Source organism: Herpailurus yagouaroundi, unplaced genomic scaffold (genome assembly GCF_014898765.1).
Source record: "Herpailurus yagouaroundi ecotype Mexico unplaced genomic scaffold, PumYag 202, whole genome shotgun sequence".
Taxonomy (NCBI): domain Eukaryota; kingdom Metazoa; phylum Chordata; class Mammalia; order Carnivora; family Felidae; genus Herpailurus; species Herpailurus yagouaroundi.
Genome location: NW_024412433.1, coordinates 3836652 through 3846668, shown reverse-complemented (window position 1 = coordinate 3846668; position 10017 = coordinate 3836652). Strand labels below are relative to the sequence as shown.

The following is a 10017-nucleotide window of genomic DNA, read 5'->3' as shown; positions in this document are numbered from 1 at the left end:
GGGAGGGAGGAAGGGAGGGAGGAAGAGAGGGAGGGAGGAAGAGAGGAAGGGAGGGAGGGAGGAAGAGAGGGAGGGAGGAAGGGAGGGAGGAAGGGAGGGAGGAAGGGGCAGGAAAGGAAAAGAAAAGAAAAGGGGAAAGGAAAGGAAAGAAAAATGAAAAGAAAAGAAAAAAGGAAAGGAGAGATAAGAAAAGAATAGAAGAGAAAAACGGGAATGGAAAGGAAGGGAAGAAAAGTAAAAGAGGAAAGAAAGAAAAGGTCACTGCCCACAGGACACCTTCAAAGCGAGTGCTAACTTTCTGGCTGAGCTGATGCTGGGAGGAGGCCGGGGGTGTGTGTTGTTGCCACTGGGCACTTGCTGCGTTGGTTAAAGCTCCCTTTTTGGCCACACGGGGCATGATGCAGAGGTGAAAATACCATCCCGAAACTATTCAGTTCAACTCGACTAACATCTTCTAAAGGCCTAGTCTGTGCCAATTCAGGGACATAAACCTGGGAGCTGTCGGGACAAATTGGTTTGTGGGGAACTTAACCTCCCCACGTGCAATCAAGAGAGCAGATGTGCAAACACGTGAGGCCTTTGCCCAAGGTTCGCAGTCGGGGTGGAACCCAGAGCCAGACCCTCCCTTCGATGCCAGGGCTTGGGGCTCCGCAGCTGCCTGGCCCTGGGCGGCTGGCCCCGGTCGCCACCACTGCCTCTGTCTTCCTCCGAGGTCCTGGCAGCCGGTGCGGCCCTCTTCCGGCCGCCTACCCCCTCCCTCCTCCTGCAGGTGCACGAGGCCACAGCCCGAACGTGAACACACTTGACCCCGGGGCCTCACTACCTCTGTCACAAACCTCGGCACAGACGCCTCCTCGTGGAAATCCGAGGGAAACGGAGGGCAGAGTCGCCGTGGGACAAGCCCGCTTTGGTCCCGTCCGCCCCGCCAGCCGTGCCCCAGGCCACCAGCCAGGCTGAAAGGCTGCGGGGACCTTACACGAGACCTTGAGGCCACAGCCCAGAGGCACAAGAGATCTCAGCGTGATTCAGGGATGGGAGGCCACTGACCAGAAGTGGGTCACAAACGGAACACGGAGGGGAGCAGGCCCCGGGCAGATGTTCAGGACCTCGCAGGGACGTGGACTTCTTACAAATCACGTGGTAGCGTGGAGCCTCCTCAGGCAAAACGCACACGCACGGAAACTTCCAGACATAATTTCTGGCGTATCCTGACGCTCTGCAGGACACTCTCTGGACCTCAAATGGATAAGCCCCGAGGATGCGGCTCTTCTGAACAAAGTCAAGAGCAAGTTATGCAGGCAGGGACTCCGCTGCGGCCGCCATCCGCGACACGGCGCCCACTGGGAAGCAGCCTATAACATCGGCGTCACCCATCCCTTCCTCTTTCTCCCCCTGCTCCACCTCCAGGCTCTAGCGTCCCCCCCCACTTCCAGGGCGTTAGTCACCCTGCTCTGAGCCATCCTGGCACTTTGTTGACACTCGGCTTAAAGCCGTGGTTCCATGTACCTGGGCCGCTGCCCCCGGAAACCGGGAGCCCCGGGACAACAGAGGCAGGATGCCCTTGGGCTCCCCATGCCAAGACCAGTGATCAGGACACGCGGATCGCGTGGATGGTGCCCACGCGGCTCGGGCTCCGGGCTTGATGGCTTCGTAATTCTCCAATGTGACGAGAAGGCATTTACTGCTTCAAACCTGAGCACAACAGCAAACTTACAAAAGGCCTGCTTGATGACACAGCATTGCATGGTCTAGTGAGTCCTTTCATAAAATTACGTCTGGAATGTGGACTACCCAGCACTCCAAAACATCGCGAAAGCTCTTACTCTGGAGATCAACTGTATTTGCTTCTCATGGCGGAAGTTTTACGGTGGCCTTTGGCACAAAGCAGTTCGATTCTGTGGGACCCAAGCCACGGGCTGCCTTATTTAAGGCCATACGCCTGTGACAGCTTAAGGTGACGGGGAAGGGGGGAAGAAGGGTGGTAGGGAGGCGGGCCTGGGAGGGCAGAGGCCCCGAGAGGCACTGAGCGGAGCTGAGATCCGGGCTGGGTGGGGACGCCTGGAGCACAGCTGTTTGAAACCAGTCGTTTCCAGGTAAAGTTCTGTTTCGCAGGTCAAAGCTGCGAGGGCATCCAGGAAGTAGGTGTGGACATCCAGAACCAATGTCCAAGGGCTTCATCAGATATTTCAAAATGCCCGGGAGAATGGGAGCATCCCAGCTACGGAGAGGAAAGGCCTCGCTCCGAGTGCAGACCTGGGGTGCAACATTCGGGGTGCTGCCCATGGGTTCCGTTCCAAGGGCGGAGCCCCGTCACAAGCCCTGGGCTCTTGTTCTGACTGGCCCCATGAGACGTGGAATCCGGAAAGGGCAAAGAGGATACAGGAGTGGCCTGGGCTGTGTCTATGATCTTACCCAGGGGCAGTCTGATCTCCATCTGGGAGGAGATGATAGACTGTTAGTTCCACACACGCGCCGGGGGCGCCTCCTAGAGCCAGGGTGGTGCAGTGCAAACCTCAGTCGGGTTGTGTCCCTTCTCTGCTCAAAAGCTTTCCCTGGCTCCCCAGCCCCCTCAGCGCACTCCTCACCATGACCTTCGAGACTCGGCATGGTCTGGCCTCTTGATCCCCTGACCCCATCTTCTAACATCGCCGCCTATGATGCCAGCCTCCTTGCCCCCGCCTCAGGGCCTTTGTACATGACACGCCCTCTTCCCGAAACACTCCCCCTTTGCAGAGACACCTGGCTGCACTTCCTGCAGCCTCTGCTCCACCGTCACCTCGGACCACCCCATGCTAAGTCACCCTCTCCTCCCTCTTCTCCGTCTCCCCACTGCACCGAGTGCCGGGCAGGTTTCTACACGTTCACTTGTTTATTTGCTCCTTGTCTGTCCCCTCCCACACACACCTCACTAGAACATAGGCTCCACCAGGGCAGGGGCCTGGAAGTGCCCACCGCTGTACCCCTAAATCTTCGCTGAACGCGCGAAAGCCCGAAAGAACCAAACAGTCCCTCTCCACCTACACATCGGAACGTACGGATCCCTCTCTATCGGCTTCCTGGCGTGCCCGGGGGAGGCCTTTGTGGACTCAGCCTCCTTCTTGACTCAGCCTCCCTCTTTTTTAAGCTCTGTATCTAAATCAATTCAGATGATTAGAAACAGGCCCCCGGCCCCCTACTTTGTTATTTTCTTTCTGAAATACCCCCACACAATCATGAGTCAACATCCTGGCTACGGCTCTTATCAGAGCCCAGAGCAAGGAGGACTATTTCTGTTCGTGACAAACTGCTATAGGCTTAAAACACATCAGCCTGATCAAGTCTCCCATGTGTCATTGCCATTCTCAGTGGTAACACATTTTAGCTGCACCCCAGTGGTCTCCATGGTGTAGACGCCATTCGGGGCAGTGTTTGCTCCTTTGAACATTTTGTTATTGTGACAGATGAAGGGAGGGATGACATCGGAAGGTTCGCTTCTACCTTTCATGGGAAATTAGCTGTGAAACCAAACATCCCAGGATTTGTTTCCTGGAGCGGTGGTTCCCAACGTGCGGGTGGCAGAGTCCTGGGGACATCAGAGTTCTGTCTTACTTCAAGGGGTCTTGTGGTCGCCGTGGCCACACCACATGCCATTGGCACACTAAGTAGGAGCTTCATGCAGGGCACCTGGGGGGCTCAGTCAGTTGGGCGACCAACTTCAGCTCAGGTCATGATCTCGCAGTCAGTCCATGGGTTCGAGCCCCGCGTCGGGCTCTGGGCTGACAGCTCGGAGCCTGGGACCTGCTTCAGATTCTGTGTCTCCCTCTCTCTCCGCCCCTCCCCATCTTGCTGTCTGTCTGTCTCTCTCTCTTCTCCTCCCCCCTTGTGTTTTGGGTATCAAAAATAAATAAACGTTAAAAAAATTTAAAAAAAGAAGTTTCATGGACCAAAGCTTGACTGTCTTTTGAATATGTCCCCATGCACACTTTGGGACTGACCCGTCATGATCTCATGTAACTATCTTCACATATGTATTTTCCAGTCAGTCTTCACCAACCGGCACCGTCATCCTGCACAAGGTCCCCAAACTGCTAGCCTCACGGGGATCTTTGTACTTGGGAAGATTGAGAACAACTGCCCCATAATTTGAATCTTTGGGGCAGGGGATTCAATATATCCAAAGCGAGTTGTTTATCATCAGAAGACCCATGAAGGAGAAGCTGGGTGGGTAGCCAATGAAAGACGCGGTGGGAATAGCAAGCAATTACCTGCGAATTTTCTTCTTTCCCATTTCCTCTCCGATAGCTCACCTCGTGCTTCCACCCACACTCTCCTGGTACTCCAGCGACGATACAACAATACTCCCACTGTCTGCATCCACTTTGCAATACGGTCCTGATGCGAACATAAATGCAGGATTGCACACTCTGCTGCTTGCTTTGAACTGACCACAAAGCCTATCCCTGTGGAATCCCAGCCTCCACGTGCATGGCGGTCATTCACGGGGACTTGCCTATCTCTTCTGACGCCCTGCATTGGCCTCTGAATAAAGCTGACTTCAGATCGATGAGCAGTCAGGTACTCCAAGCCTCGATCCCAGAGCACCCAGAGATTGCAGATGTGGGAAGACTAAACGTAGTTAGGCAGGAAGAGGTGTAACACATGGATGTGATTTTAGGGGCTCGTTTTGGCCATATCTGTATAAGTATGACAAGATTGAGCGTACCTGAAAGAAGGGGCCAGCCACTGATGTTTAATATCAACTCAATTTTGACTGTTGTTAAATTCATAGCCACCCTTGATTTTCAAGACCTATGGGGGGCACCTGGGTGGCTCGGTCAGTTAAGCATCTGACTCTTGATCTCAGCTCAGGTCTTGATCTCAGGGTGGTGAGTTCAAGCCCCGCATTGGTCTCTGCACTGAGCATAGAGACTACTTTAAAAAAAGACCTAGGAGGGGCGCCTGGGTGGCACAGTCGGTTAAGCGTCCGACTTCAGCCAGGTCACGATCTCGCGGTCTGTGAGTTCGAGCCCCGCGTCAGACTCTGGGCTGATGGCTCAGAGCCTGGAGCCTGTTTCCGATTCTGTGTCTCCCTCTCTCTCTGCCCCTCCCCCGTTCATGCTCTGTCTCTCTCTGTCCCAAAAATAAATAAACGTTGATAAAACTTATAAAAAAAAAAAAAAGACCTAGGCATCAAGACACATGTGCGTGCCCATGTGTCTTACAGACCTCAGCATTTGACGGTTCGTGCTTCCCTCTGACTTCCAGCCACAGCCTTTCGTAATGCTGGAAAACCCAGCTAGAGGATCATCATTTGGTCCAGGGGTTTCTCTGCCAGGGAGCAAGGGGGCAGACTGATACCTGAATAGGTAGAAATACAGACCCATCCCCCTCCTTCAGGCAAAATAGTCCGCTTTCCTCTGTTAATCAAATTTATCTGTTATCCATTAACGTTCTGTCTGCTGTTGGGGAGGAGGTTTGAAATCCACTGCTCTGGCCTAAATTTTCAACAGTAATGAACAACCTGTTTTCCCTGAGTCAAAAATGCATCCATTAGGGGGCACCTGGGTGACCCAGTTGGTTAAGATTCCGATTCTTGATTTCGGCTCAGGTCACGATGTCACAGTTTGTGAGTTAGAGCCCCAGATCGGGCTCTGCGCTGAAGCACGGAGCCTGCTTGGGATTCTCTCTCTCCCTCTCTCTCTGCCCCTCCCCTACTTGTTCTCCCTCTTTCAAAATAAATAAATAAGCTTTGAAAATGCCTTTAGTTTGTGAGTGATGAAAAGGCCGTGTCTACTGTGATTAGTCTGAAAACTTTTATTTTGAAAACAAATTAAGTCCTGCAAATGTAGCTTTTTTGAGTAACCAAAGCAGTGACGTAAGCTCTGGGGCATCATGAGGCAAGACTGTGGAAAAGCAGCACAGGTGATAGAGTCAGGCGACCTGGACCCGGAGGTCCCAGGAGACCCGGTCCCCACCACATTGCATTACCCGAGTGGCCTGAGCAAGCCCCGAACCACTGCAATTTGCATCTGTCGTTCGTTCCTGAGTGACCACCCATTCCTGAGAATATTCTCTTCCTGGTCCCAGGGCTTCACCACCACCTACCTTCTGAGGACCCAAACTACTCCTGCTATAGGACCCTGCCTTTATCCAGCTGCTCTGGGCCTCAAAGTTTTCTAGATCTCAATACGGACAGATTACATTATGTCCAACCCCCTCTGCCTCATGCCCTATCTTGATTGGCGAGAGTTTCTGCATCTAGAAACCAAGGGCTCACAAAGGAAGCCATGTCTGAGGACCCTCCCTCCTGGACGTCTTTCAGGTTCAACCTTCCCCGCCACTCCCATGACTGTCTTAATCCAACAACACCCCCCCTCTTGCCTGAACTATTGCAGTCACTGCCCCTTGGTTTTCCCACACTTGAACCCGGCTTTCCTTGGTACCGTTCCCCGGTCAACATTGCCTCTAAACACCCGACTGCTAACCTCTCTGGCTTGACATGCTTTTCTGGCTCTTCGTGGCCTGCGCATTCCCATTACAGCTCCTTAAGGGGCGTGGTCTGGCCTCTGCCCGACCCTCCAGGTCCATCCCAACGCCCTGCCCTGTCACCTGTCACTCCAACAATGGGCACCCCCTGGGAAGGTCAGGCCACTGAGAATACGTAACACATAACTGCCACCTGCATTTTTGTGTTTGCAGTTCTGTGCTTCTGGTGGCTTTTGGAAAACACTTGTCTGAGTCAGTCCTGTTTACACATGGAACTTTCCTTTAAGAAAATGTTCCAGTGTCTCAAACTAACTCCATTTTGTAGGATGTCGCTGTTTCATGAGAAATACATCATGGTAACGTCATGGTTATCACAAGAGGGATTTAGTATTGGTTCTAAAGGAGAATTAGTTTCTACCAGCTAAAGATTATTTCCTAAGAGAGTCTGAAGAAATGATCACTCCGTGACATCACTAAGGACAGAGAATAAAGGCCACTGATCACCCAGAGAGAGCACACTCCTAAGCGTCTCTGGCCTGGATGTTTTCTTTGTTCTTTTGGATTACAAAATATGACAAAAGAGGGGAAACAGCATAAACAGACTCCAGAGAGACCCACGATCCAGCCTCCACATCCTCTGCACGCACACTCCCCCTGGTTCCAAAGCCCCGCCTCCCTCTGCTGCCCACAGCCCCTTCTCTGCCCCCTGGAGATTCCAAACCTTCCCCCTGGGCGACCCCTCTTCGTTCCCTAATTAGGACTCTTTAAATCAGGAATCCAATGTCTTGTGCAGTTAGGCATTTAATAATTATTCCAAGGTGATGGTGATTTTTATAAGTTTGCCAAGGTCATTGAAAGCTAATGAACTTGAGTCCAATCCAAACCTGAGCACTTGCTCATTTACAGTCTTGTACTTGGGACACAGTAAATTTGTTTTCCCTCTAACTGTACTGGTTGGCTGCAATATTTCTGTTAATAATTTTTCAGTGATCTCTGGAGTAACGAGGTTCTGAGGCCCCTGCCTTTCATATCTCGTGTGAGGCTCTATGACCGTGTTTTGTTGCTCCTTTCTCATTCCGGCCTTTCTCATGTTCCCTTTTCTCATTGCTTCCTTAGGATTTCCATGTCATTCTCTCACTTTTATCCATCACCCATGTGTCCTTTCTTTCTCACAAGATTAAGGTACTTTCCACACTAGACCAAGACCCTCTGTCTGTGGCTATTGGTAAATGTGTCATGCGGCATCTGGCAATGGCATCCATCCCAACAGAATAAGTAATTCACAAGAAAATTCTACATATGAATCCAGTCCAGGAGACGTGAAGCTCAATGTGCACCCTGAGCCTTGGTTTTCCCATCAACGATCCCCAGGATACGTTTTCCCACAAACGATCCTCAGGATATGGTTCACCACACGCATCATTTCTCTTCCGAATCCAGTCCGAGGATGACTGAAACCCCTCAGGGCATTCCTCTGTTGGGATTTTCCTTTAGATAATAAATACACGCAGCAGTGACTCTCAGCAGCTACTGAGAGTAGCTTGCCCAGGGCCAGTAACTACCCTGCACCTGATTTGCATGGCAAGCTCATGAGGTGGGCAATGTTGCCCCCATCCTACAGATGAGGAAACTGAGAACATTTAAACAATGTGCCCAGAGTCACACAGCTAGTACAAGCGATGACACCAGCATCTAGCCATAGGACTGACTCCACAGCCTGTCAGAAAGCCAACGGGGCAAGACACCCTCACTGTTCCTGTTAGGAGTATGGAAGTTTCCTTGTACTCACAAAGCTGACTCACGTAGCCTCTGTGGACATCAACCCAAGAGGGTTCACCTAAAGCACCCAAAGCCCCTTCCCCTCATGCCTGGAGACCCACGGACCTCCTCCTCCAGCAGCTCTCGAGAAATCAAAAAGCGGAGCTCTGGGCAAGAAGTCAGAGAATCACCTCCCAGCCCCCGAAATGCCAGACTAGCCACCTGAGAGCTGTCAGACTCTCTAAATTTTAAGCTCTGACTTAAGTCTTTTGAGCTCCCGAACTCCCTTGCTTCTCCATTAATTGAAAAGACAAAGCAAAACAAAAAGGCAGACCTGCAGGAAACGAGAACTCCCTTCCCGGAACGCTGTGTCACTTTGGAAATGCCTGGCCACTGTTTACATTTGCAATCACACCTTTAAAAATCACTTCTTCGCGCGCATACCTCTCCAGCTGCTGTGTCAGGAGGCTTCGCGTTCACCGCGGGCTGCATGGACCCCGGCGAGGGTGCTGGCTGACTCAGCAGGCCGGCCGCGAGGACCTTGCAGTTTGTGGTTAACAGCAGCGCCCCACGTCCAAAACCTCAGTGTTTGAACAGGTGGAAAATAACGCACGCCAGCCTCCAAAGTGGCTCCGTTTCTTAATCCACCCAGAGGATACATAACACATAACTGCCACCTGCATTTTTGTATGTTTGCAGTTCTGCGCATCTGGCCCTCTGTTTTTAGAAAAGAAGGCGGGGGCGGGGGGGAGAAAAGGCTTTGGAATATACAGATAGTTATAGGAAAAAATGCAAAGGGATGTTTAGAATCATTAGCAAGTTGGATTTCGTTTACATGCCTCTGATAATGCTAAGGTTAGACTTCTGAAGTTTAAATACATTTGTGTGGGTGCTTGTTAATTGATAGAAAACTATCCCACGGCCAGAGCCCGAGAGAGTCTTCTGGGGACAGTAGATGAGCCCAGGAAAAGAGTCGCCTCAGGTGGCCGCTTGTCCGGTATTATTGTTCAGCAAGAAGACTGGCCCATTTTGAGATTTCTTACATCTGAAGCGAACCCTACAAGCCAGACCTGAGGTTGTGTTCCAAGCATCACTTACATCGAATAGCACGCAGCAGGTGTTTTCTTGGATCCATAAATCGTTGTGTTTGTGACCACCAAGGAAAGGGAGCAAATCTGAACTTCCTTCACAGGAACCTCTCCTTTGTCCCCTGCCTTACTCCCTAGCTTGTTTTACCTTTGTTCTCTCTTTATCAATTCCATGGGTGTGTGTGTGTGTGTGTGTGTGTGTGTGTGTGTGTGTGTGTGTGAAAGAGAGAGAGAGAGAGGGAGGGAGGGAGAGAGGTCCCCATATAGGTAAAAAGAGTAATCTTTTAAGGACTGGCCAGAACCCCTGCTAAGGTCCCAGGCCCCCTGCTGTCTGCCTCCTGGAGCCCACACCTAGTCAGCACAAGCTACCGTAACAAAGTACCATAGACTGGGTGGCTGACAACAGACATTTGCTTCTCACAGTTCTGGAGACTGGAAGACCAAGGTCAGCGTCCCAGTGAGGTCGGGTTCAGGTAACAGCCATCTTGTTGGCTTACTGCCCCGGCTCACCCTCCGCGGGCCCCTACCTGGTCTCAATTCGCATCGATTTGGGGCGAGGGGTAATGCAGGTAAACTCCTTCATTATCACCTTGCACGGCCTGTTCCAGAGGCCTCTTCCCTCCTTACTTTAGGAAATTGACTCTTTTTCTTTTTTTTTGATGTTTATTTTTGAGAAAGAAAGAGAGAGAGAGAGAGAGAGAGAGAG

At 51.6% G+C, this 10017-nt stretch overlaps 1 long non-coding RNA gene across 1 annotated transcript in view; it reads right to left on the bottom strand.

Annotated features, from left to right (window-relative positions):
• LOC121014381 (uncharacterized) overlaps positions 1–8739 on the bottom strand; it is a 43254-nt gene extending 34515 nt beyond the window's left edge. The window contains exon 1 of the long non-coding RNA XR_005783186.1: positions 8668–8739. This is a non-coding gene — a long non-coding RNA (uncharacterized LOC121014381). The remainder of the gene's footprint in view (positions 1–8667) is intronic.
• Between the last annotated feature and the right edge of the window lie 1278 nt (positions 8740–10017).